The 27812-nt window shown below is 42.3% G+C and overlaps 1 protein-coding gene across 9 annotated transcripts in view; it reads right to left on the minus strand.

Moving 5' to 3' along the window:
• Positions 1-25904, minus strand: part of znf462 (zinc finger protein 462) — a 100438-nt gene extending 74534 nt beyond the window's left edge. For 6 of the 9 annotated variants that reach the window (XM_070886852.1, XM_070886843.1, XM_070886835.1 and 3 more), the window contains exon 1: positions 25102-25904. The gene's annotated coding sequence lies outside the window, so the exon portion shown is untranslated. Of the gene's footprint in view, positions 1-24015; positions 24052-24109; positions 24235-24723; positions 24855-25101 lie in introns of those variants that run through there. The other 3 variants (XM_070886778.1, XM_070886787.1, XM_070886806.1) reach the window with 3 other exon arrangements.
• Positions 25905-27812: the final 1908 nt, after the last annotated feature.

Consider the following 27812-nt stretch of genomic DNA (forward strand, 5'->3'; position numbering starts at 1 on the left):
CCGATAAGGGATTAAGGGGTTATGGGGAGCAGGCCCGAGTCCATGATCGGATCAGCCATGATCGTATTAAATGGTGGAGCAGGCTCGAATGGCCTATTCCTGCTCCTATTTCTTATGTTCTTATGACCCTGAGAGTGGTGAAAATATGAAACTTCCTACCACATGGAGTGATTGAGGTGAATAGCGTGGATGCATTTAAGGGGAGGCTAGACAAGTACATGATGGAGAAAGAAATAGAAGCATATGTTGATGAGGTTAGATGAAGAGGTGTGGGAGGAGGCTCATGTGGAGCATAAACACCAGCATGAACCAGTTAGGGCCAAATGGCCTGTTTCTGTGCTGTAAATTCTAGTAATATCACAGCAATGCCTTCAGGAGCAGAGGATGGAAGAAGATGGCAATAAATAGGGAGGAAATAAATTCTGGAGGCGTAAAGAAAATGGATAATTTAGAGTCCAATCCTCGTATCCTTCACGACTCTGGTCTCTGCTGTGCAGTTCCACCCTAGAAACACACGAGCAATGAAAATCCAACCTCAAAAAGGCTTTACGTTCTGACTGAAACGGTGTTAAGTCTAGAATGGCATAAGAAATGTTTCTACTGACAGTACGTTGCCACCACACCCTTAGTAAGCAAATTTATCCAATTGTTTCAAATTAAGCAAATAGTAGAATGTATGGGAAGTGGGACGAATGCCCAGACAAACATTCCCATTAACAGCGTGCTAGTGTTAAAACAGTTACACACTATGCCACAGTTTGATGACCTGCAAAACACCTCAAGAAGTTTTTCTGAAGTTACCCAACATAAAGCTGGAAAGTTTGCATGTTAAAAATATAATAAACTTTATAAAACTTGTACAAAGAGAAACGGTATGGCAAATTGAGGCACGGTGCCAATGCAGTGCAGAATGGGTTAATTTAGTATCCTCCTTGATAGGAATGTTTCATCTCAAGATTTGCTCTTAACCCCATACTGTTCTCATTTTGGAATGCTACTTCGCCCGAATATATTTTCCTACTCTTAAATTCAGCACAGCTATTGAAACAAAGTGCTGCAGGAAGCATATGGTAACAGAACTAGGTCAACCATTAACCAAGCAAGAGGAAGTCCAACTGCATACACCCTACACAAGGATTTTAATCTCCTCAGTACATGACCTTCACCAAAGTCATGCAGTATGCTACGAGAATGCCAGGCTGAAATCCTACTGTAGCGTATACATGCAGAAGGTTCGACGCATGAACATCCAACAGAAAAGCAACTCGGTAAATGGGATCCTGCAAATACTAATCCTTACAAAGCAAGTACACAGCCACATCCCTTTGAAAGAAAGATTTTTTTTTTTAAAAAGCCCATTCATTTTTAGGAACAAAAAAACCGTGAGAAGTTTCCCCATAAATGGAAATAAGAGTGAATCCTCACATCAGTTTCCTTGTGCTGCACAGTTGATTTACTTTAATCATCTAAAATACGGTCACAGCTACAACAGTTATGAACTTTAAAAAAAATAGAATTTGTCACTATCTCCGTAACCGTCTCCAGACCAACAACCCTCCAAGATCTCTGCGCTCCTCCAATTCTGGCCTCTTGCACATTCCCGATTTTCATCGCTCCTCCATTGGAGGCCGTGCTTTCAGTTGACTGAGCCCCAAGCTCTGGAATTTTCTCCCTAAACCTCTTCGCCTCTCCTCCTTTAAGATGCTCCTTAAAACCTACCTCTTTTGTTCCAATATCTCCTTATGTGGCTCAGTGTCAAATTGTGTCTGATAAATCGCTCCTGTGAAGCATCTTGGGATGTTTTACTATATTAAAAGGTGCTATATAAATACAAGTTGTTGTGTCATTGAGGATTGGTATTTGCGGGGCAGGTGTATTCTCTGAATGTCTCGATCGATATGTTGGGAAACTAGGGGGAACATAAAACCCTTCCCATATATGTAACCAGTTCCATTGAGGAATCAATTTCTTTGTAGATTTATCACCCGTGAGGATGTAATTGACATTGAGAATTAAGACTAGCAAATGGAATGATTCCTGATTCAAATTAATTTTGAGCATCAGAAATTTAAGTAAAGATTGAAAAGTTGGGTGTGATGTTTTTGGACATTGTGCTAGGAATTAAATATAGCTGATTTTTGTCTTGGCAGTGATCAATTTGTTAATAGGCAATGATATGAGATCTACCAAAGCTAATCATTATTACCAAATGTTTTTGGACATTGTGCTAGGAATTAAATATAGCTGATTTTTGTCTTGGCAGTGATCAATTTGTTAATAGGCAATGATATGAGATCTACCAAAGCTAATCATTATTACCAAAACCTACAGCGCAGTAAAGATTCCTTATAGCTGGTTGGAGTGATGATTTGAAAATGGTATTTTCCGTAGCCTAGGAAACTGTTAAGATTTTTTTTCCCTACAGTGTGTTAGGGTTTTGGCAGCTCTCTTACACAAGGTTCTTCAACAGAATTGTTGATTTAATAATTGTGCTAGGAATTAAATATAGGTAAGTTTTGTCTTAGCATAGTGATCAATGTGTTAAGACAATTCTAAAACGGCCAACAGAAAATATAGATGGAATTGTGATTTGGATAGAGACCTGATAATTTGAAGAGCAAACTATTGTGCTTCCAAGGCCTTCAAACCCACCTGAGTGAAATGGAACCTCATGGAAGGGGCAACTAAAACAAATTATTGATTCTATGTTTGGACTGATCCATTCTCAGTGTGACTTTGTCCCCCCTCTCATTCCAAAGTAAGGTCTCTTCTTGGTTCCTACCTCATGTGCTGCTCAAGAGCACAGTAAAAAGGTCCCTTGTAACTGGCTGGAGTGATGATTTGAAAGTGGTATTTTGTCTAGCCTACGAAAGGGTTTGTTTGTTTGTTTGTTTGTTTGTTTGTTTGAATTTATTTTTTTCCCGCTACAGTATGTTCGGGTTTTGGTAGATCTTGTATAATTTTGGAGTTCTTCAATCCCACGATTATCTAATCTTTCATTTTACTATACATTTTATTGCATTTCTTAATTGATGCCCATTTTAAAAAGCTGCTTTTTATCCGTCTCATTGGAATTGGTAGCTGGGGGAGGTATTAGTAGATTATCCCTCCATCTACTTGTCGGGTGAAAGAACTGAAGAATGGCCATTCAGATATAACAACAAACAGTTGCAAAAGTGGGACACATCAGCAGGAAAGCTTGATCAGAGCGTCAGAACCCTGGGACAAGAGAAGGCATCCACATTTCAATGAACAATTCCGTATGAGAATAATTCTACTTGTACATGTGTCACTTTGTTACTGAAACCAAACGAGGCGACGGAGGAACTTGTCCATTCTACACAGCACTTAGTGATGGGTTTTTTTCCCCCAAAAGAATTCCGTCTGTAGGTTTTCCCTCCCTATCCAGATGTATTTTGGTTCCTCTGGGAGGAACATGAATTTATTTTCTCCCAGTACAAATTGCATGTTGTCTTTAGGAATCTATCTAGTATGATCCAGTTCCTTCGGATTTTATGGGTGTAATCTCAAACTGCTGACATTTTCACTTTGTAAGCCTGCATTCAGAGAAATTTAGAGTCAGGCTTACCTGCTTTTGAAACAGAGAATTACAGTTAAACTCCTAGGTAGTCACAGGATGTAATAAATATCCTCAGCGCATGATGTTGCTTTTTTTTTTAAATCCATTTGTTCACAGGATGTGGGTGTCACCGGCAAGGCTGGCATTTATTGCCCATCCCCTTGTCACCCCTTAAGGTGCTGGTAGTGGGCTTTTTTCTTGAACCACTGCAGTCCGTGTGGAGAAGGTGCTCACACACTACTGTTAGTGAGGGAGTTCCAGGATTTTGAGCCAGCAAACATATTTCCAAGTCAGGATGGTGTGTGACTAAGAGGGTAACTTGGAGGTGATGGTGTTCCCATGCTCCTGCTGCCCTTGTTCTTTTAGGCAGTAGAAGTTTTTTAAAAATTCATTCATGGGTTGTGGGTGTCGCTGGCAAGGCCAGCATTTATTGCTCATCCCTAATTGCCCTTGAGAAGGTGGTGGCGAGCGCCTTCTTGAACTCCTGCAGTCCTTGTAGTGAAGTTACTCCCACCACAGTGCTGTTAGGTAGGGAGTTCCAGGATTTTGAGCCAGCGACAATGATATATTTCCAAGTCAGGATGGTGTGTGACTTGGAGGTGATGGTGTTCCCATGCGCCTGCTGCCCTTGGTGGTAGAGGTTGCAGGTTTGAGAGGTGCTGTCAAAGAAGCCTTGGTGCATTGCTGCAGTGCATCTTGTAGATGGTACACACTGCAGCCACAGTTTGCCGGCGGTGAAGGGAGTGGGCATTGTATTGGTCCTGGTGTCTAGTCACTGTTGGATAGTCTGCAGCACGGTTAATGGTTGAATTGGTACAACGTTAGCCATTGGGAGACCTTAGAAATTGTTGAGTACATCATTTGGTTATGGTGGGTTGGAGAACTTCAAGCTGAAAGTCCAATAGCCAAGAGGTCCTGTCATGTTGTGCTCTACTGCAATCCTGTTTGTTCACTGGCAGCATGACTGGAGACTCAGACAGTGTGTTCCACGGGTGCAGGGATAGGTTGTAATAGACTCAAGGCAACCATCCAAGAGTGGCTACTGTTGTCGAGTTCCTCTTGTGTGGTCTGCACAGAATTTCAGATGCAAGATCCAAGAGACAACACTCGGTAACATTTCCCACATTTTATTTTTGCTGATCAATTTGGGAAGTGGGAGAAGGGGTGGAGTCTTAGCAGGCTGCTTCGAGACAACAGCGAGAGGTAAATAGCACAACGCAGGCAAATTGCAGGCAGTTACTTACCCCCCCCCCCCTCCGGTGTAAAACCCCTGGAACTGTTAGCTGCAAATCAGGATGTTGTTGAAACAGGTGCCAAACGTGCAAAATAACCACGAGAACCCACCAAGGAATAATGAGCCAAAGAGCAGACAACAAGACACGCATTGCCAACCTGGGAGAATGAGAGGTAGGCAAATTGAGAAGTGCCTGCAGCTAACTGGATCATTGCAAGAAGAGAGGTTTGTTTTAAAGGGAGAATGAGCGAATTGGGAAAATATTATCCCTAAATAAATCTGGAGGTGGAACCTAGGTTTTAAAACTCTCAATAAAAAACATTCTGTCTGTACCATCCAAGAATGCAAGTGGCCCACAACACCTTTAATCAAAGAATCCCATTTTGATTTTATTCAACAACAACTACTTGCATTTATAAAGCACCTTTAATGTAGGAAAACGTCCCAAGGTGCTTCACAAGATTATCAAACCAAACAGCCACATATTGAGATATTAGGACAGGTAGGTTTTAAGGAGTGTCTTAAAAAGGAGAGAAAGAGACAGAGAGGTTTAGGGAAGGAATTCCAGAGCTTAGGGCGTAGGTAGCTGAAGGCACAACCACCAATGGTGGAGTGATTAAAATTGGGAACGCGCAAGAGGCCAGAATTGGAGGGTTGCAGGGCTGGAGGAGGTTAGGTGAGGGATTTGAAAACAAGGATGAGAATTTTCAAATCAAGCCAATGCTGGACTGGGAGCCAATGTAGGTCAGTGAACACAGGGGGTGATGGGTGAATGGGACTTGGTGTGCGTTTGGATAAGGGCAGCAAAGCTTTGGATGAGCTCAAATTGATGGAAGGTGGGAGGCCAGCCAAGAGAGCATTGGAATTCAATGCTGAATCTGCTGCACACAACCTCTGTCTCACCACAATTCCTCAGCAAGAGAGTCAAACCTTTCTTTTACATAAAGGACAGTTGTTTTTCATCTTTTAAATGTATTCTATATATAGTAGGCCATGATGGTAACTGAAACTAAGGACTGGTTTCATGCTGGTCTAACACCTCCTCTGCCAACCACTAAATTATGCAATTCTCACTGTGGGAAATCTGATAATGGTGTCGGTTTTTAATCAATCTAGACAATCACGGTTTCTTCTACAAACCTAGATATTGTACTAACAAGTTTGGTGTAAACCAATTTTCTCCCAGCATCCCCCCCCCCCCCCCCCCTGCCCCCGCACCCCGACCACTCAATTACCATTTGTATATTGCAGGTGGTAACTAGGGCCTATCATCTAACAGCTACATTCTTCAATGAACATGCATCATTTTGCTTTGATAACTGACCCAGTTTTCTCAAACAGTATTTACTTGGATGTTTCAGGAACAGACTATGAATCTTTCGGAATGCACCATGGCAGAACATATTTCAAGCAAACAGTGAAAAGCATCCACTGACAAAGCAAGATGATTTTTCTTTACTTCCCTGACCTGACAACAGATTTCTCTTCAGTGCCGATTATAAAACGTATGTTCACATCTCAACAGTGTTTTGGTGGGGGCAGGGGGAAGGGAAAAACCAGATCACAATAAGCTACCTTCTGTACACCTCAGCATTTGTACAGGAGCTGCGTGTAAAATGATGGTAAGTTTCAGTTTTAGAACTCCCACTTTGCCAAGCTGATCATTCCCTCATCAATCCAGATGCTCAGTCCCTCCACAATCTTGATGTTTGAACGGTCCATTTCTGCTAATCAGTTGTTAAAGGAATTATTTCTCACTTGTTATATGCTCACTGTTCTTGGGCTCGACAACTACATACTCTTCCAGCCTAGCAAAGGCTTTCAACGGCTCAAGCATCAGATTTTACTAGTAATTTCCATAAGTTTCTTGCTCCCAGTTAACAAGCATGACATTTCTGCAGTTTTGCATTTCAAACTGGAGATTTCGATAACACTGTGCTGTACTGCGCAGCATGAAGAATTAGTGAGATACAACTAACAATCTTTGGAAGAAGTCTCATAATACAGCACAGTAAGTTCTGGCAAAATACTGCCCTTCGTGTTGGCACAGGCCTGACACCTTCACGCTAAATACCTCAAGTGGCAGTACAAGTCTGGCATGTGCAGGGAAACGGTCCACTAGTTTGCCACAGTGTGTTTCATATTCTAGAGGACATGACGACTGCCAGAGGGACATCATGCAAAGATCCCTTCTCATAGAAACTGATGGTACAAAGCATCAGTGCTGTTTGCGAGGTGCGGAGTCAGCTGGCACAGCACAACAATGGACCTTCACATGCATTCAGGGTTTAGAGAGCTTCAAATGGCACAAAGAGATGGCGCATTGTCTGTGTTCACAAGCTTGAGATGTTGTGCGACAGGAGCAGCATACAGATGAGTGGCAGTGAGACACCGCACTATGTGGAATGCAAATAACTACCATTACTTGGGAGCACTCCCGCAATACAATGTCTTTGTTTGCAGTGCACTTCCTTACCAGAGTGCTCTCATTCCTGCCATATACAGTGCCTCCCTCAAATATCACACGGAATCCTGGGTACAGACTGCACTAATGCAGACTTCTCAATCCAAATGACCTCCACAGAACATTGGAAAGGAGCCATTTTGTACCCCAGTGCCAATTTCTCATCACGGAGGTGAAATACCCTACCCACATTTAACAGATTAGCATTTGCAAGACACAGTGCCACTTAGGGATGGGTCAAATTATTATTGCCAAGCCACAAAATCAAATCACACTTCTGACCACGGCAAGATGGAAAAGATTACCTCATTGCGAGATAGTTTGCAGGCATTTTCACAAATGGTCAGAATCTACGAGGCTTACATTTATATAGCACCTTTCACAACCTCAGGACGTCCCAAAGCACTTCACAGCCAATTAAGTACTTTTTGAAGTGCAGTCACTGTTGTAATGTAGGAAACGCGGCAGCCAATTAGTGCACAGCAAGCTCCCACAAACAGTGATGTTGGTTGAAGGACAAATATTGACCAGGACACCGGTGACAACTCCCTCAGTACTGCACTGGGAGTGTCGGCTTGCAATTTGTGCTCAAGTCTCTCCAATGGGACTTGAAGCCACAATCTTCTGACTCAGAGGCAAGAGCGCTACCCAAGTTTATGCAGGAGAATCATACAGTCCATATTTCAAAAACAATGTGGATAAAGGGATAGTGAAGATGAGCCATCACGAGAAATGCAGTACATGGAATGAATGCTGACTCCATCCCCAGAAAAATTAATCTCAGCCGTGGTTCAGTTGGTAGCACTCTCACCTCAGAGTCAGAAGTTTGTGGGTTCAAGTACAACTCCAGAGATTAAGCACAAAATCTAGGCTGACATTCCAGTGCAGTGCTGAGGAAATGCTGCACTGTCTGAGGTGCTATCTTTTAGATGAGACTTTAAACCGAGGCCCTATCTGTTCTCAGGTGGATGTAGCAGATCCAATGGCCAGGTTCTCCCCAGTGTCCTGGGCAATGTTTATCCCTCAACCTAATCATTAAAACAGATTGTGTGTGTTATGTATGCAACCCTATGTAACCAGCATATCACCGCCACCAGAGGGCTCATCTGTTGGAGTCCCAAGGGATCCCAGCATCCCTTGGGAGCACTGAATATAAGCAGGCCTCCCATGCTATACCAACACTCTGGAGTTAGAATAAAGAGATTAAGGTCACACTTACTCACATCTACAGTACTCAATCACACTACTTTATTCTGGACATAACAACCAGCAACGAGATAACGAACCATCACGCGAAAATGCAGAGAACTGTTGACATCCTGGAGAAATTCTCAGAAGGGTACGATTGGGAGGCCTTCGTGGAGCAACTCGACCAATAATTTGTTGCCAATGAGCTGGAAGGGAGTGCGAACACTGCCAAACAAAGGGCGATCCTCCTCACCGTCTGCAGGGCAAGAATCTATGACCCCATGAAGAATCATCTTGCTCTGGTGAAACCAACAGCCAAATCGTATGAAGAACTGTGTACGATGGACCGGGAGCACCTAAATCCGAAGGAGAGCATTTTGATGGCAAGGTATCGACTTTACACATGTCAACGGTCTGTAGGCCAGGAAGTGGCGAGCTATGTTGCCGAACTAAGGTGCCTTGCAGGACATTGCGAATTCAATGGATTCCTGGAGCAAATGCTAAGAGACTTCTTTGTGCTTGGCATTAGCCATGAGGTTATCCTTCGTAAACTATTGACTGTTGAAACACCGAACCTAAGCAAAGCCATAACAACAGCGATAACACCAAACAAATTTTGCAGCATAAAGATGTTTCGGCGAGTACTGTACACAAAGTAACGTTGTTTTCAGGAAGGAATGCATATGGCAGAACGTAGATGCCTGCAGCTGCATGACCGCAGAGGACCCAAAGTCCACCATCAAGCGTTAATGCGAGGCAATTAACACATTGTCGGCGCTGCGGAGGTGATCATCGAGCCCATCAATGCCGCTTCAAACGCTATGTGTGCAAAGGCTGTGGAACAATGGGACACCTCCAGCGAATGTGCAGACGAGCTGCAAACCTTGCAAACCACCGTGTTGCAAACTGAACTAGAAACTCAAGCCGAGGAGGCAGAAGTGTACGGGGTACGCACCGTCACCATGAAATGTCCACCGATCATGTTAAAAGTTGAACTGAACGCAATTTCAGTATCCATGGAACTGGACACGGGTGCGAGTCAGTCTACCATGAGCAAAAAGGCCTTCGACAGGCTGTGGTGCAACAAGGCACACAGGCCCAAAGCTGAGCCCTATTCATACCAAGCTGAGAACTTACACTAAAGAGCTGATCCCTGTTACTGGCAGTGCAGCAGTAAAAGTCTCCTATGATGGAGCAGTGCACGAACTACCACTATGCTTTGAAACATAGAAACAAAGAAAACAGGTGCAGGAGTAGGCCATTCGGCCCTTCGACCATTCAATAAGGTCATGGCTGATCATTCACCTCAGTACCCCTTTCCTGCTTTCTCTCCATACCCCTTGATCCCTTTAGTCGTAAGGGCCATATTTAACTCACTCTTGAATATATCCAATGAACTGGCATCAACAACTCTCTGCGGTAGGGAATTCCACAGGTTAACAACTCTGAGTAAAGAAGTTTCTCCTCATCTCAGTCCTAAATGGCTTACCCCTTATCCTTAGACGGTGTCCCCTGGTTCTGGACTTCCCCAATATCGGGAACATTCTTCCTGCATCTAACCTGTCCAGTTCCGTCAGAATTTTATATGCTTCTATGAGATCCCCTCTCATCCTTCTAAACTCCAGTGAATAAAGGCCCAGTCGATCGAGTCTCTCCTCATATGTCAGTCCAGCCATTCCGGGAATCAGTCTGGTGAACCTTCGCTGCACTCCCTCAATAGCAAGAACAAGAACGTCCTTCCTTAGGTTAGGAGAGCAAAACTGAACACAATATTCCAGGTGAGGCCTCACCAAGGTCCTGTACCAACTGCAGTAAAATCTCCCTGCTCCTATACTCAAATCCCTTTGCTATGAAGGCAAACAAACCATTTGCCTTCTTCACCGCCCGCTGTACCTGCATGCCAACTTTCAATGACTGATGTACCATGACATCCTGGTCTCGTTGCACCTCCCCTTTTCCTAACCTGCCGCCATTCAGATAATATTCTGCCTTCGTGTCTTTGCCCCCAAAGTGGATAACCTCACATTTATCCACATTATACTGTATCTGCCATGCATTTGCCCACTCACCTAACCTGTCCAAGTCACCCTGCAGCCTCTTAGCGTCCTCCTCACAGCTCACACCGCCACCCAGTTTAGTGTCATCTGCAAACTTGGAGATATTACACTCAATTCCTTCATCTAAATCATTAATGTACATTGTAAATAACTGGGGTCCCAGCACTGAGCCCTGCGGCACCCCACTAGTCACTGCCTGCCATTCTGAAAAGGACCCGTTTATCCCGAGACTCTGCTTCCTGTCTGCCAACCAGTTCTCTATCCACGTCAGTCTATTACCCCCAATAGCATGTGCTTTGATTTTGCACACCAATCTCTTGTGTGGGACCTTGTCAAAAGCCTTTTGAAAGTCCAAATACACCACATCCACTGGTTCTCCCTTGTCCACTCTACTAGTTACATCCTCAAAAAATTCCAGAAGATTTGTCAAGCATGATTTCCCTTTCATAAATCCATGTTGATTTGGACCAATCCTATCACTGCTTTCCAAATGCGCTGTTATTTCATCTTTAATAATTGATTCCAACATTTTCCCCACTACCGATGTCAGGCTAACCGGTCTATAGTTACCGGTTTTCTCTCTCCCTCCATTTTTTTTTAAAGTGGCGTTACATTAACTACCCTCCAGTCCATAGGAACTGATCTAGAGTCGATGGAAAATGATCACCAATGCATCCACTATTTCTAGGGCCATTTCCTTAAGTACTCTGGGATGCAGACTATCAGGCCCCGGGGATTTATCGGCCTTCAATCCCATCAATTTCCCTAACATAATTTCCTGCCTAATAAAGGATATCCTTCAGGTCCTCCTTCTCACTAGACCCTCGGTCCCTCGTACTTTCGGAAGGTTATTTGTTTCTTCCTTCGCACTGTACCAGAAGATGGCCCCACACTGTTCGGCAGTGTCCGATTGTTCAGGTTCTCAAGGGCGATGGCACGGTCAGAATTTGTGGGGACTATAAAGTAACGATTAACCGTTTTTCGCTGCAGGACCAGTAGCCGCTACCCAAGGCAAACAACCTATTTGCGACGCTGGCAGGAGGAAAGATGTTCACCAAGTTGCACGTGACCTCGGCCTACATGATGCAAGAGCTGGCGGAATCTTCGAAAGGCTTCACCTGCATCAACACACACAAAGGTCTGTTCATCTACAATAGATGCCCATTTGGGATTCGATCGGCCGCGGCTATTTTTCAAAGGAACATGGAGAGTCTGCTAAAGTCGGTTCCACGCACCGTGGTTTTCCAGGATGACACATTGATCACAGGTCGGGACACCATCAAACACTTGCAGAACCTCAAAGAGGTTCTAAGTCGGCTAGATCGTGTGGGACTCAGGTTGAAACGCTCGAAGTGTGTTTTCCTGGCGCCAGAGGTCGAGTTCTTTGGGAGAAGAATCGAGGCAGACGGCATCAGACCCACCGACGCCAAGACGGAGGCCATCAAGAACACGGCGAGACCAACTTGCTAGAACCTCTACATGTGTTGCTACACAAGGGAGATGACTGGGTATGGGGAAAATCACAAGAGACTGCTTTTGAGAAAGCCAGAAATCTGTTATATTCCAACAAACTGCTTGTTCTGTATGACCCATGTAAACGTTTAGTGCTAGCTTGCGATGTGTCTTCGTACAGAGTCGGTTGTGTGTTACAACCAGAAAACTAATCGGGAACATTGCAACCGGTCGCTTATGCGTCCAGGAGTTTGTCCAAGGCCGAAAGGGCCTACAGCATGATTGAAAAAGAAGCTCTGGCATGCGTTTACGGGGTTAAAAAAAAATGCACCAGTATCTGTTTGGGCTTAAGTTAGAGTTAGAAACTGAACATAAGCCGCTCATATCGCTATTCTCAGAGAGCAATGGTATTAATACCAATGTCTCTGCTCGCATCCAAAGATGGGTGCTCACGCTGTCTGCATATAACTATGTAATGCGTCGCAGGTATGGGCAGTCCAAATCATCAAGCAAAGCTTGAAACGCGTGTCGAAAGGCTCCCTGCAGACCCGTCTGACCCGTGTCCTGCTCAGCTACCGCACCAGACCCCACTCGCTCACCAGGGTTCCACCAGCTGAGCTGCTCATGAAAAGGGCACTCAAAACAAGGCTCTCTCTAGTCCACCCTGATCTCCATGATCATGTCGAGGGCAGATGGCATCAATAAAGCATGTACCATGATCGCGCAAATGTGTCACGCGATATTTGAGTCAATGACCCTGTATTTGTGCTCAACTATGAACATGGTCCCAAATGGCTAGCTGGCACCGTCGTAGCCAAAGAAGGGAGTGTTTCAGGTCAAACTCACAAATGGACTAACTTGCAGAAAGCATTTGGACCAAACCAAACTGCGATTCACAGACAGCCATGAGCAACCTGAAGAGGACACCACCACCTGCGACCCTCCAACACACACACACACGTGGCAACCGACATCACGGTTGACCACGAAGCTGAACTCACCATTCCCAGCAGCCCAGCAAGGCCAGCTGCACAGCAGCCCAGCGAAGGCCCAACCAACAACCTGCATTTGTACAGAGACGATCGACTAGGGAGCGGAAAGCCCCAGATCATCTCACCCTGTAAATAAGTGTACTATTGACTTTGGGAGGGAGTGATGTTATATATGCAACCCTATGTAACCAGCATATCACTGCCACCAGAAGGCGCATCTGTTGGGAGTCCCAAGGGATCCCTTGGTAGCACTGTACAGAAGCAGGCCTCCAATGCTGTACTAACACTCTGGAGTTAGAATAAAGAGACTAAGGTCACACTTACTCACGTCTACAGTACTCAATCACACTTCTTTATTCTGGACATAACAATCTGGTCATTATCACATTGCTCTTTGTGGGATCCTGCTGTGCAAAAATTGGTTGCTGTGTTTCTTACATTACAACAGCAAGTACACTTCAAAAGTACTTCATTGACTGTAAAGTGCTTTGGGACGTCCCGAGGACATGAAATGCACTATATAAATGCAAGTTATTCTTCTTCTATGTTATCGGATCACCCGATAGTGTCCCTAATCACAGTGTAAAAACAATGACAGACATTTCTAAAGTACGCTAATTGAGAACTATAGATGTGGCACTATCTGTAGACAAATGACAATCATCTTACTCACACAGATATTTATATATTCTCAGAATCCATACAGAAGAAGGCCATTCGGCCCATCGTGCCTGTGCCGGCTCTTTGAAAGAGCTATCCAATTAGTCCCACTCCATAGCCCTGCAAATTTATCCTTTTCAAGTATTTATCCAATTCCCTTTTCAAAGTTACTACTGAATTTGCTTCCACCACCCTTTCAGGCAGTGCATGCCCTTTCCTCTCTGCGCAAAAAAAATTCTCATCTCCCAGTTCTTTTGCCGATTATCTTAAATCTGTGTATTCTGGTTACTAACTCTTCTGCCACTAGAAACCGTTTCTTCATGATTTTGAACCCCTCTAATAAATCTCCCCTTAACCTTCTCTGCTCTCAGGAGAACAATCCCAGCTTCTGTGCATTTTGACGGTAAAATGTAAAAAGATTTAAGAAAACAAAAGAAAAGATCTTTTCAAACCATTTATATACCGTGTTACCCAAACCGATCTGAAACTTACATGAAGCTATGTATTCCGCAAACCAAGTGTCCATTTATCAAGCTCAATATTACCTTCAGGCTAAGAATGAGAACTCTTGAGAGGCAGGTCCTGACAATATAGTTCAGAAATGATGCCAAACTTTCGGAGTACAAAAGCAGATACATCAGTATGCCTTAAATCATCTTGAAACAGCCCATTTGAAAGGGGAGCAAGTTTCATACTTTCCTCTCCCCATCCTCACTCCACAAACAAAAATTAAAAAGGAGAAAAGTAGCTCTTCAGCAACAAGCACTTCGTCTTTAAACAATGTACATAAGGATATTTTAAAGCAGAAACCGTTTCAAATCAATTCCATTTACCCATCTTCTCACCATATCCCTCAATCCCATCTACCCATTTGCTCACCATATCCCTAAATCTACCCACTTCCTCACAATATCCCTCAATCCCCCTCAAACCCACCTTCTCACTATTATTGCTCAATCCCCTTCTCTAGAAACATACATGTTATATAGGTGGACTTGTATTTACTCTGTACAGCCACCAGAGGGCTCATTCCCCGGAGTCCCAAGGGATCCCATAATCCATTGGAAGCACAGGTATTTAAAAAGGCTTCTCAGGTTGGAGAGGCACTCTGGAGACCTGCAATAAAAGACCAAGGTCACACTTTACTTTGAGCTCGCAATGTTCAGTCTGACTCTTTCTCCATACACTACAATACAGTTGCCTCAAAAACATTTTTTTTTCTTTCAAAAGGTCAGCCCTGGTAACTCACTCTGCAACAATCGTGGTACGAGTGCAAAACTTCCACTCGACTTCCCTTTTTACTAATGCCCATCATTTTAAACCATGTACCCATATATTTGAACCCTTCAATATAGTGAACCATTCACCACATGACAATTTTTTTCATTGTATGCATTAGCAATTCACAATAGTCTCCCTTTGTCTACCATTTGAGATGGAATTTGTTGCTATGTTTCACATTACAAGTAACAGCATGAATACTGCTTGTGCATACGTCATACTGACGAGTTAATAAGCGATATCCTGAGCTAGCGGGCATCCTATGGACCTTTGTTTCATGGCATGTCTGACAGGTGTTATTAATCTAAATTCTTAACACTAGAATTCGAAGGGTGCTGTTCTTCAATGATGCTACAACAATCATTTTGGTATAACAAAAGTGCGCATGGAATATGGTGACCAGAGATATTTGAAATAAATGAGAATTAAGATAATTAGTTTGAAGACAAGTGCAAGTAATGCAACAAAACAAGAGATAGAAAAGACTTCATTACTGAGATAAGCTTCTTCTTCAGAAATGGTCTATGAATGCAGAGACAGACAGGAATCCATTGAATAGTTCAAATCTGTGCTTTAAACTCTGGATATTAGGATTTGATCTGTATTTTTATTTTTAGACTGATGTACAGTATATACTTTAAACTCCAAGCAAGCCGATGTTACAAAATTTCATTTTATAGAGAAATTTTGTGATAACACACTCCCACGTTTTGCTTAATATGTCAGCATTTAACGTTCGAATGTTCTATTACACATGCACTATAAACAGAATGTTCAACGTGGAGCCCTGGAACACAGAATTGCCCTTACTTACTCCAAAAGGATCTTAACAACAACCAACACTTGCACAGAAAACCCCTCACCAAAGAGTAGTTCCATAACCATCTTTCTGGTTTTTTTTAAAAATAGGTTCTCTTTCCTTTGGAAACTTTGGCAGATGGCATTGTGTGAAAATTGCTTTTAACTTCAATGTGTTTTCCATAAAAATTCAAAAAGTTTTAAAAATTGAACAAATTTATATATTGGATATAAAATATTTCTTACTATAAATACTTGAAGGGTTGCAGGGCTAATGGGGAAATGGGACCAAATAGATAACTCTTTCAAAGAGCTGGCACAGGCACGATGGGCGAAATGGCCTCCATCTGTGCTGTCTGATTTCCTTAGGTAGCAGTAGCCAATTTGAAAATGGCCAGGGAAGGAGAAGGAATAATACTTGCTTGCCCTGTCAGACATACCATAAAACAAAAGGTCCCGAGGCAAGAATTGGGTTTCCAAGATTTCAGGCAAGTGGAATGTCAATTCCTGAATCTTGCAATTGTCCTCAGAGAGACCTGTCCTGTTCTTTAGGTACAAAATCTTCCAAACATACCATAACTAAGCACAATGCATCCACGGTTCTGAAAATCGAGTGTTTGTATCAAAGATTAAAAAATACATTTCGACATCTGTCTAGTTGAGGATTCCTACTTCTCAGGAAACGAGTTCCTCTTAGCATCAATTGTAGAAATTTCTGAGTGATCTGTTGCAGGTTTTTTTTAATCCCTATGGAGGAAAAGGCTTCCCAAATGTGTATCACTTTAGTTTAGTCTGATATATAAACATCCACAGGTACAGGTCTTGTATCATCTATCAGAGGCTGGGGAGAGTGCGGGAGTTGGAGCAAGATTTGCTGTGGCACACAACTTGTGCCGACAGTGCAGTCCAATTTCAACCTAAAGGCCCACATCGTATTCTCAAATAATATACGGTGTCAGCCATGACTCAGTGGGTAGCATGCCCACTTCTGAGTCACAAAGTTGCGGATTCTAGTCCCACTCCAGAGACTTAAACACAAATATCTAGGCTGACACGCAGTGCAGTGCTGAGGGAGTGCTGCACTGTCAGAGGTGCCGTCTTTCAGATGAGATGTTAAAGAGAGATGTGATGTTAAACACCTGTTCTCTCAGGGGGATGTAAAAGATTACATGGTGCTATTCCAAAGAAGAGCAACAGAGTTCTCCTCAGTGTTCTGTCCTGGCCAATATTTAGCCCTCAATCAACATCGCTAAAATGACAATCTGGTAGTTTTCGGATTGCTCTTTGTGGGATCTTGCAGTTTGCAGATTGGCTGCTGTGTTTCCTACATTACAACAGTGACTACACTTCAAAAGTACTTCATTGGCTGTAAAGCGCTTTGGGTCATCCTGAGGTCGCGAAAGGCACTGTATAAATGCAAATCTTTCTTTCAAATGGTCCAGTGTGCTTAACTGAGTGACAATTTTTACACCCACAGAGCAGTATTTAGTATTCCACCAGTTAATGCTAATTGCATTAATGGTTGTGTCAGATTTTGTGCCTCTGGGCCACTAATCTGTCACCTTTGACAATGTGCGTTAAGATCCTACCGTTAAATAACACAAAACCCAAAATGACAGAAATCGCCCACACTCCCCAAGTTAGGCACCCTAAGCATTTACAGTTCCAAATAATGACAATTAAAGCCAATGTAAACAAAGACTGCTGCTTCTATCAGTGTTGGTTTGACTGTATCATCCAGTTTCTTTTCACGGAACAGATAAAACATCCTGCCCAGCGCTCCATCTATTAGCTGCAAGCGGTGTGACTCAATACCTAGTCCACATGCACTATGCATTTCAAACAGGTTTGTGAAGCTGAGCACATCACTATGCTGCATGTAAATTACCAACCAGCATCTGAACTTTGAACAATTCCACCAGCATGCTCGCTAGATAAAATATGGGATCTGAAGATAAGAACTTTAATTATTCTTCCTCAATTGTTTGCCAATTCTGTCCTACTCCCTACTGCTTCAGGAACTTCCTCAAATTAACAGTTAAACCACATCTCACACAAACTGCTCATCAGTTTTTCATTCCAATTTTTTTTTTAAATTGACCCAAGGGATGCTGCCCATATCTGCCTCAATACTATAGAAGGGTTCCACCAGGATTCTACTTTGTTGTCTAGATTTTATTTATGTTTAGGAAATTGGAGAAATGTACCAAGAGATACTAGACAATTATGTACCAATAGTTCAGCAGGTCTCACAAAAAAACATGATTGCTACAGTGACTACCACCTGTGTGTTTTTTATTAAAACTGTGTGCAGCAGTTTTATAAATCTCAAGTCAATGCAAAGAAAAGGAAATGGTTCATAGAGAGCAGGAGGAAACGGGTAACTAAATGAAATGGTCCTTTCATGAGTTGAATTTTTTTTTCAGAAACCAAAATTTGAACAGTTTTGCCAGGCGCTTAAAAGAAATGATTCTTGAAGGTTCAAAACCTAACATCAAAACCAGTGAAATGTTCTACAGTTTTTTTTTGGTGCTGGTTTGAACTCCCCTTTGCAACCAGAACTATAATCTACTGAGATGAAATGGCTGCCTGCTTTCTGCCAAGCCAAGTTCTTCATGTAGACACTACATCCTTCTATGTGGACCCACCCCCCAGCTGCTGCTGCCCAACAGTTTTATCTCCTGCGTCACAACTCTGGCAGCAGGCTTGCTAGCTTTGCAGATCAGAGGCCCCATTTTGCAACTCTCCAGATGCAGATCTCTTTTCTTTTAAAAAAAGCATTGAACACGACCACACTTCACGGGTTAGATCCCCATGAGCTCTTTGTCAAAATCTCAGCATGCTTAACCACCTTGGAAAGTCAAAATGTAAAACAATTTTTTTTGCAACCTTGGATAAAATGTAGGACAGTGTAGATTACCCAAACACTGTATCTTATTTCTCAGGCAATAATCACTGGGTGCTTTCTCAGCCAGGGACATCAATCACCAATTCCATTCTTTCCTTTAAAGGGGCAGGTCATGCAAAGCTCATTGTGTGGAGCTGCAGGATCAGTTTAATCCAAACGATGAGAGTTACAGCAGATTACTTCACACTTTCCTATCTTCTGCTGCACAAATAAGGACAATTGAAGATCTAAAATATAGCCAGTTTCATACTTAAGAGACTCAACCCTTCCATGGAGAGTGCAGTTTTATAGTCACATCTCAATTGCCATTTTCTGTTTGTATGAAACAAAACAGATTCCTATTGGCAATTGTCCAAATGCTAGGAATCCAGTTTGACAAGGTTTGGTGGCTCCTCATTTTTTTGCTCCTGCACTTCAGAAGTTTGCACACTACTATACATACATCAGGCTACAGTCTGCACAGCCTTTATGCAATTTAGCAGAAATATTAACTCCACATTTGCACCAGCTCCAACCAGATTCTTGAAGAGAAGCTCTACTTCAAGGATCAATCACACTCATTGATATTTGAGATGTTTACCATGGATAAATATACTCTCTCGGATCAAGACAATTTAACCCATGGATGATGTTACTGTAAGACTCCAATCCTTTATTTTAAAATGATACAACTTCCAGTTACTAGAACATTCTTTGAACATCTAGACCACATGGAGGTCATTTTTTTTTTAAAGCAAATAATGTCATGTTTACCTGGCATTCATCTCTACAATGCAAGTCTTTATAAGCTTGAGCTACACCATTATTTAGCCTTTTGCTGCAAGTCTCTCTAATCAATAGTCTTTATCTAAAGAACAGTACCCTCTCAGATTAATGCAAACATATAATATGGAAAAGCAGCCATACACAATCATGGATTTCCCTAATGACTCTTTCCACTTTTTAATCTCCTTCCTTTTAACCCTTTCCAATCACTATCCTTTGTGTAACTGATGCGTGCAATGTCAATGAAAAAAAAAATGTAGATCAAATGTGGGAAAAGGGTTAAGCACCAAGAGGAATCCATGCCTCGCCTTCAGACTGCAATCTAAAATCTTAAACAGAACCAGGCATATGCAAAAAAAAAACCATCTGGTCACCTGGAAATTCTCTCAATATGCTTTTTGGTTGGGGGGTGGGGGGCGGTCACGAGGGTGAAGGGATGAATAGGAGATGGAATTAAAATTCCATGCACTTTCTAGTACAGAATGACTACGAGCTCCACTCTATAAACTGCTCTGTTTGGTTCTGGGTTTAAATTAGGAAGGAAAGAACCTCAAAATGTATGAATGAAGCAAAGCAAGCTTTCTGAAGACGGGATAAAGAAAAAATGAAATTCTTTGAGGTCAGACAGCATGAAAGACAAACTTCTCAAAGTGCAGTACCAAAAAAAGTTATGAAATATAATTTGCATTGTGCCGGTAAAATAAGACACAAAAGGATCTGTCAGTATTGACTGCACAAATATTTTTAATACAAATGACAAATTCAAAAGCAATTGCATAATATATGCATGACATTCTGTGACTCCCACAACAGGCATTAACCATCAAAACTTTGACCACATTGGGCGATTCGCTATTCATTAACATCCATGATGTTGACTGAAACAGTATTCATCTCCAGGTAGAACCTAAATCTGATGCCCTACAAACATAAAATCTCTAGATCCATAAAATGATCCCATTTCCATTATTTGAGGAGAAAAATCTTGAAACCCCTTTCACAAAACCTGAAGACACATCATCTTTATTTACAATGATTTCACCCGTCATTCCATTAGTCTACCATGAGAGACTTTATAACGACTGAAACAGTTCTAGCAGGCATGATAAGACCACTGTCTATACACGCATTGAAATTCAGGAATCGCAATTAGGTTACAGCCATTACAGATCTCAACAGGCTACATTCTTGGAGAGTCTTAACCACCATCTTGTGCTAAGCTCATTGGAAAGCACCCAAAAAATAATTCATGGAACTGAGAGCAACTCATCGTTAAGCAGTTTAAGTCATGGACAGAACAATCAATCATATGACTCAAGTGCCCACTGGGGACCTACATATTGCATCCCTGTTTCACCAGATTCTCCTGATGCAGAAGGAAGAAAGTCTCTAATACCTCATTCAGGAAAACAACTTCTACATTTTTCTTGCCAAGTCTTTCCACCACTGCATTGTTAGAATTCCCAATCAAGTGAGAGCCCATTGAAGATATTAAAGGGAACTGATAGTTTCTCTCTGTCTACCCTATTTCCGCTGGTTGGGGAATCTCGGACTAGGGGACATAGTCTAAAAATTAGAGCTAGGCCTTTCAGGAGTGAAGTTAGGAAACACTTCTACATGCAAAGGATGGTTGAAGTTTGGAACTCTCTTCCACAAATGGCAATTGATGCTAGGTTTTTGTTAACTAAAGCTATTAAGGGATATGGGGCAAAGACAGGTATATGGAGTTAGATCACAGATCAGCCATGATCTCACTAAATGGTAGAACAGGCCTCAGGGGCTAAATGGCCTCCTCCTGCTCCAATGTTCTTAAGCTGGGTGCAGAGTAAAGTCTGAAAGCTCAGCTCTTCCAAGAGTGATATCCATGCCTGTAGAGAAAAACTTGAGAAACTGCAGAAAGATGGCATATATATAATAAGAGTTGGCTTCAGACTAATATCATTTGGACTTGAAAATATGCATTTTTGCACAATGCACTGAGCATTTCAAGTAGGTGCAGAGCAGGTATTGTGAATAGAAAATAAAATAACCCAGAAGGGTCTGCAAGGGATGCAAAAAGGCTACGAATAATGCAGCTTCCAAAATCAACATAGTTTTATAATAGAAGTTGGCATCACTGATAACATGGTCAATTACTTTTTGTTTTATTTATTCGGGAGGATTTTTTTTTCAGGCCTAAGTTACCTCACGTAAGAGTTAGAGGAGGCCCCTTAAGAGCCGTTGCTTTTAACGTCAATTTTAACCCGCGTATACATGTTTGCAAACTGGAAACAATGCAATGGCCATGACCAAAGAGCAAGATGTGGAAAATCCTAATAACTCTCAAGAGGAAATGACTACTGTACTTCAGAAGCTAGCCAGCAATACAATACTGCAGAAGGATCTAGCAACTGCCTTTGTTCACAAGACAAAGCATTAGTTTCAGATAAAAAAGGGTTTGAAAGAAGATTTACAAAATTGAAACCCGACTTAAATATCTCACACAGTGCTTGTCCAACATTTTTACAAGTTAATTTCTTGCCTCAAATGGATGAACTATGTGCTCTATCAACCGTCTCTCAAAATAAAGTCCATCCTGTGACCTAGCTTAGTTTTATTTCCAGTCACAAGGTGCTTCCAGATCTCAAGTTGCCATGCAGAGACTAAAATTCCATAGATGTTGCAAAAGTACATCAGAAATCTTCAGCAAGTATTCTACCGTTACCAATATTACTTGTGTATTTTTAAATTACGAGGATATAGAATACAGAACAGCAGCACCTGTAATGTTCTGGAAGTTTCCATGCACTCCCATCACCCTTCAAATGAAACACTGCATTTGTTTCATCTGAAGTTTTGAAAAAATAATACAAACTTCTGAAGCCCAGATCCCCAGTCCTTCGAGAACATATCCTAAAAACTATCCAGCATTTCCAAAACAATCCTGGCTCCCAATCAAAAATCTATATTTTCCCCATAGAAATCAGGTACATAATTTACTATCTTGGATTTTCTATACTTTGTTTAGATTAACATTTTTTTTTAAATGTATGAACATACATTTCTACCCAGTAAAGTCAACATAATTCCAGGAATCACAAGAATTCCAGAAGGTAGAAAAGGCCCACAGTGAATGTGATAGTTCCCTCCTCCATTCCAAAAATTGTTTTGCTTTTGGGCATAAATGGACCACCAAGTCACAAAAAGCCAACATCAGTTTTTATTTCAGGTTTAAATTAATTCCACTCCAGGATCAGGAATTAAGAAACTCCTACAAAATCAACACATCCATGTGTGTCAGATATTCTAATAAATAAAACTGTTACCAAATAATTAATCAAATTCTTCAAGATAATTTGCACAATCCTGCAAAATTTTGGGTTCTCTTTAAATAAACCAGGCCTTCCCTTTTGAATGGCACCAACACAAAACTCTTTCACACTTCTATTGAAGATTTGGTAGTTCTCCAATGCAACATTCAATAAGTCCTGGTCATCACATTAAAACTGGAGAAACTGCCTACCTTTGAAGATAATCCACTGAGGAAAAACTAACATGGATTCATAATATGGCATTTGAATTTCAAACCAGAAGCTACTATGAGCAATTAAGCCCAGTTTCCTCTGGGAAATTGCCCACAGTATTTTCTCCAACCAACAGATGAGTAGGAAATGCCAGAAGTTTACAACTATTCCGGTACGTACACTGCAGTTTCAAGATCTATGCAACCAAAGTTGTACTTCAAAAAGGAACTGAACAAATACAAGACCAGAGCAGATACAAGACCAGAGCAGATCTCCCAGTTCCCCATTCTACAACCAACAGATCTCCCCTCCACCCAGGAAGCAAGCAAGCTATTTACAAACAAACAAACTTCCAGTCCAGAAGCAACTTCTCTACATTTACGCAAAAAACACCACCACAATATGACAGGTAATATATGTGTTTAAACATCCTCTTCATTGTTCCTTGGTACCTTTTTCTTCCAGTGATCGATAATCTTCATATATGAAGTAAATTTTCTCTTCAGCATATTTTGAAATACAACGCACTTATTTTGTTTTTTTGCTGATTCAATGTCCAAGATCTTATATTTAATGGTCATCTTATAGTCATGATCCAGTTCATTTTAATTTCTGACACACATAATAATGCCTAGTGGATGTATAGATAAAATAAAAATCTCAATCAATGCTGATTTTTGTACTTTTAAAAATTGTTGACTTTAAATTCAACCAACCCCTGGAAGCAGTACCACAATGCTCTCAAATTTCTGTAGACCTCAGCTTAATTGCAGCCGAACTACAGCAGGAACAGATCTCAAAAATAATTAAGCTCAACAAATGAGGTTCTCAGAATGCAGCATGTCTAATCCTAGAGATCCTTCAATACTTCTCTGTCCTTGAGGTTTCATAAGATACATCAAAAGACTACCACATTCTGAATTGTCCCTTTTAAGTCCATCCTTCCATATTACTGACAGGATCTACCTTCAGAGAAGACAGAATTTCACATTCCCAGCAAATGTCAAATGCTTCTGAAATCATCCAACACAATGCTTAAAAGATTTAGCCTGGCCACAGAAACAGATCACCAGAACCTAGTGTCACAACTAAATCAAATTAGAAAGGAGTTTAAAAAAAAATCTCTCCCTTACCAAGGAATCTCATTCTCCTCCAGAATTCAGGGCTGAGGCAGTTTTATTCTCCACCATTTTCTGTTTTTTTTGAAGGACAATGACATGGGCCTACCTGAATGCAAGAGCTCACAAGAGGGATCTCTGGCGCTTCCAGTGGCAGAAACATCTAAAGACTAAGCAGTCGTTCTTCCTTCACACAACTCACTCCCTAGAGCGGGCTTTAAAAAAAATGGCTTCACACCAGGCTGAAGGAGGAGTCATTCCTCTGGACCCTCATGGGGAGGGGGGGGGGTTCTTCTCAACACACTCAACAACAAAAAACCTGGCGTTTCAAGCCAAAGTGAGGTAGACCTTCAAGGGGAGAGGGAAGCCACGCGGGTCTGGGGCAGATTTAGGAGAGGAAAGAAACTAAGAGAAGGGGGGAGGTGGCCTATGAGGAAGTGCAATGGTTCCCAGCGCTGGCCGCTGTTGCCGCTGCCTTTGTGTCTAGACTTGGACCAGCTGCACAGCAACTAGGGAGCTTTAATAGAGAGAGAGACGGAACTGTTCCTCCTGACCCTCAAAATAAAAGCCAACATTGAAAAAAAGCCCACCCCCCCGTTACAATGGCTTCTCCGCCAGCTTAAAGAGAGAGAGAGAGAGAGAAGCACTTTCCTTTCTCAACTCAAAGAGAGAGAAAGCCCCGAGAAACATTCAAAAAAACAAAGAAACAAAGAGAATAATCACCTCTTGCACCAGCACAATGTCTTGAGAGAGCCTCCCTCTTCCTGGAAACCACAAGATCCATGCAAGGAGAAGAGGAAATAATGACAATGTAGGTGCTTGAAGAGGTCTGGCTATGGCTCCGCGCCTGCCAGCAACGCTCCTACTCCTGTCCTAGTCCTCCAGAGCTGCCTTCCTTCCTTCCTTCCTTCCCTCTCTCTCCATGCACAAGCCACCCCCACCACCACCAAAGAAGGGAAGAAATGGAGAGAGGCAGAGAGCGAGAGAAAGAGACACATTTATATCTATATATTTATTTATATATCTATGCAAGCCCGGCTCTAAGTAATTAATCAACGAGAACTTTGAGGAGCGGTATTATCCCCGACGGGATTCACTTACACACAAGGAGGAGGATGTCCTCTCTTCCCCCCGTTGCGAGCTCAACGCTTCTCGCCTTTCTTTCTCTCGCTCGCTCGCTGGCTCAGTTGAAAGTTCCTCCTCATGTGTTGTTGTGTGCAAGGGATCTAGAGAATCGCCATCTTCCCGCTCCTTTACTGCTAAACTGCAGATGACCTGATCTGTGACGGGCACTACCAGAAGAAGGAGAAAGGGAGAAGGGAAGGAGAACGAGAGAGGGAAAAAAAAAGTTGATGACAAAGCGCCAGTGGGTGGGAGGGGGGTTAAAGAGTTGAGCAGACCAGCCACAGGGGGGACAAGGACAAGGGTTCCTCAGGCAATGTGCCAATCTAACAGGTGCCAGGGACAATCACTTTAACCCAATTTGGGAGGGAAGGGGGAGGGGGTTGAACATGACACACATAACTAATAACTAGGGAGAATAATAAAAGTTTGCATCTCCTCCACTGATAATTGTTTCATGCCAGTAAGCAGAAAACTCAGGGATTGTTGAATCTTTGGAAGATCCTCGTGTCACCTCTTTTAAAAAAAAAAAGAAAATGAACAAAAAATAGTATCTGGGCAATCTGAAAAGTTCTTTGCAGGTCTAAATGTGACTTTTTCTTTTTAAAATAAAACTTCTGCTGAGACACTGTTTTTTTATCCCTTCCCTTCTGGTGAAGTGAACTAGTCTGTGACGTAAGTCGCTGCCCAAAGAGATAAATTGAGGAGGTCCTGTCCAACTCTGGTATTTTTCTCGCGAAAAGTGCCGTGGACATGTAGCTTCACCCCAGCACCACCCCCAGCCTGTGTGGATCGCGCGGTAAAAGGCTGCGTGTGGGGAAGTGGCTTGAAAGCATTAATCACAAGGACGGGTAAACAAGGGGAGAGTTGCATTGTGCGCAGCAGCACTCGGGCTTGACGTTGCTGATATCTAGCTATCTGCTGCGGGTGGTGAGTTGCAAAGCAACAGACCTTAAGCCTGTGATCTAAAAACTGGGGTGGAGAAAATGCAGAAAGATTCCAGAGCTCGGAAGCTATGCAGATCAGATGGATCTGAAATTACTGGCGGCAAACTCAGAATTTTTTTTTCAAATGGTGCATCACACAAAATTCCATCGGACAATGCTTTCCCGTTACGTTTCATCTTTTTCTTTCACCTTGCCTACGAAATGCGTTAAGTCTTCATTTTTTTCGAATTTAGATTTGATGTGTCTGAGGTAGGAAACCATACTATGCACAACATAATCTACATTGTTTCCCCTCAAAAATGAAAAAAAATCGAGATAAATCACCACAAATACACGTACACACACACATATACATGCACACATATATACACACACTTGTACACACAGACATACATACATGTACACATGCATGCACACATACACACACTTGTACACAGACATACACAAAGATGCACACATGTGCACACACTTGTACACATACATATATACACATACAGGCACATACATATATACAAACACAGATTTTCACACGTACACACACTTGTACACAGACATGCACATATATATACACATGTGCACATATGCACACACATATACACATGTACACACATACATATACACATACATACAAACATACACATGTACACACATTTGCATTTACACACATGTACACATGCATACACAAACACATGCATACACACACTATACACATGTGCAAACACATACAAACATGTGCACACATACACACATACATATATACACATATATATAAAACACATACTTGCACACATACACGTATACATAGACACACATATATACAAACACACACACTTACAAACATACACACAAGTACACACATATGCAAACACAATAAGGGAATCACTTTGAATGATAAGGGAGTCAAGGGTTATGGGAGTGGGCAGGGAAGTGGAGTTGAGGCCAAGATCAGATCAGCCATGATCTTATTGCATGGCGGAGCAGGCTCGAGGGACCAAATGGCCTACTCCTGCTCCTATTTCTTATGTTCTTATGTTAACACACACATATACACATATGCATACACACACATATATGCACACATAAATACACATATATATGTGTGTGTATGCACATATACACATATACAAACACACACATACAAATATATATAAACACGTGCACACATACGCATATGTACACATATACAAATACACATCAGCATCATCATAGGCAGTCCCTCGGAATCGAGGAAGACTTGCTTCCACTCCTGAAGTGAGTTCTTTGGTGCCTGAACAGTTCAATACGAGAGCCACAGACTCTATCACAGGTGGGACAGATAGTCGTTGAGGGAAAGGGAGGGTGTCTGCGCTTGATTTCTGCATGCTCTCGGCGTTGAGACTCGAGGTGCTCAGCGCCCTCTCGGATGCACTTCCTCCACTTAGGGCGGTCTTGGGCTAGGGACTGCCAGGTGTCAGTGGGGATATTGCATTTTATCAGGGAGGCTTTGAGGGTGTCCTTGTAACGTTTCTGCTGCCCACCTTTGGCTCGTTTGCCGTGAAGGAGCTCCGAATAGAGCACTTGCTTTGGGCATCTCGTGTCTGGCATGCGGACTATGTGGCCTGCCCAGCGGAGCCGATCGAGTGTGGTCAGTGCTTCAATGCTGGGGATGTTAGGCTGAGGAAAAGAGTGTTTGAAAACCAGGCCCTCCAAACTGCCACCAAGCTCATGGTATACAGGGCTGTAGTAATACCTGTCCTCCTGTAT

The sequence above is a fragment of the Pristiophorus japonicus genome, chromosome 1, assembly GCF_044704955.1.
Source record: "Pristiophorus japonicus isolate sPriJap1 chromosome 1, sPriJap1.hap1, whole genome shotgun sequence".
Lineage (NCBI taxonomy): Eukaryota > Metazoa > Chordata > Chondrichthyes > Pristiophoridae > Pristiophorus > Pristiophorus japonicus.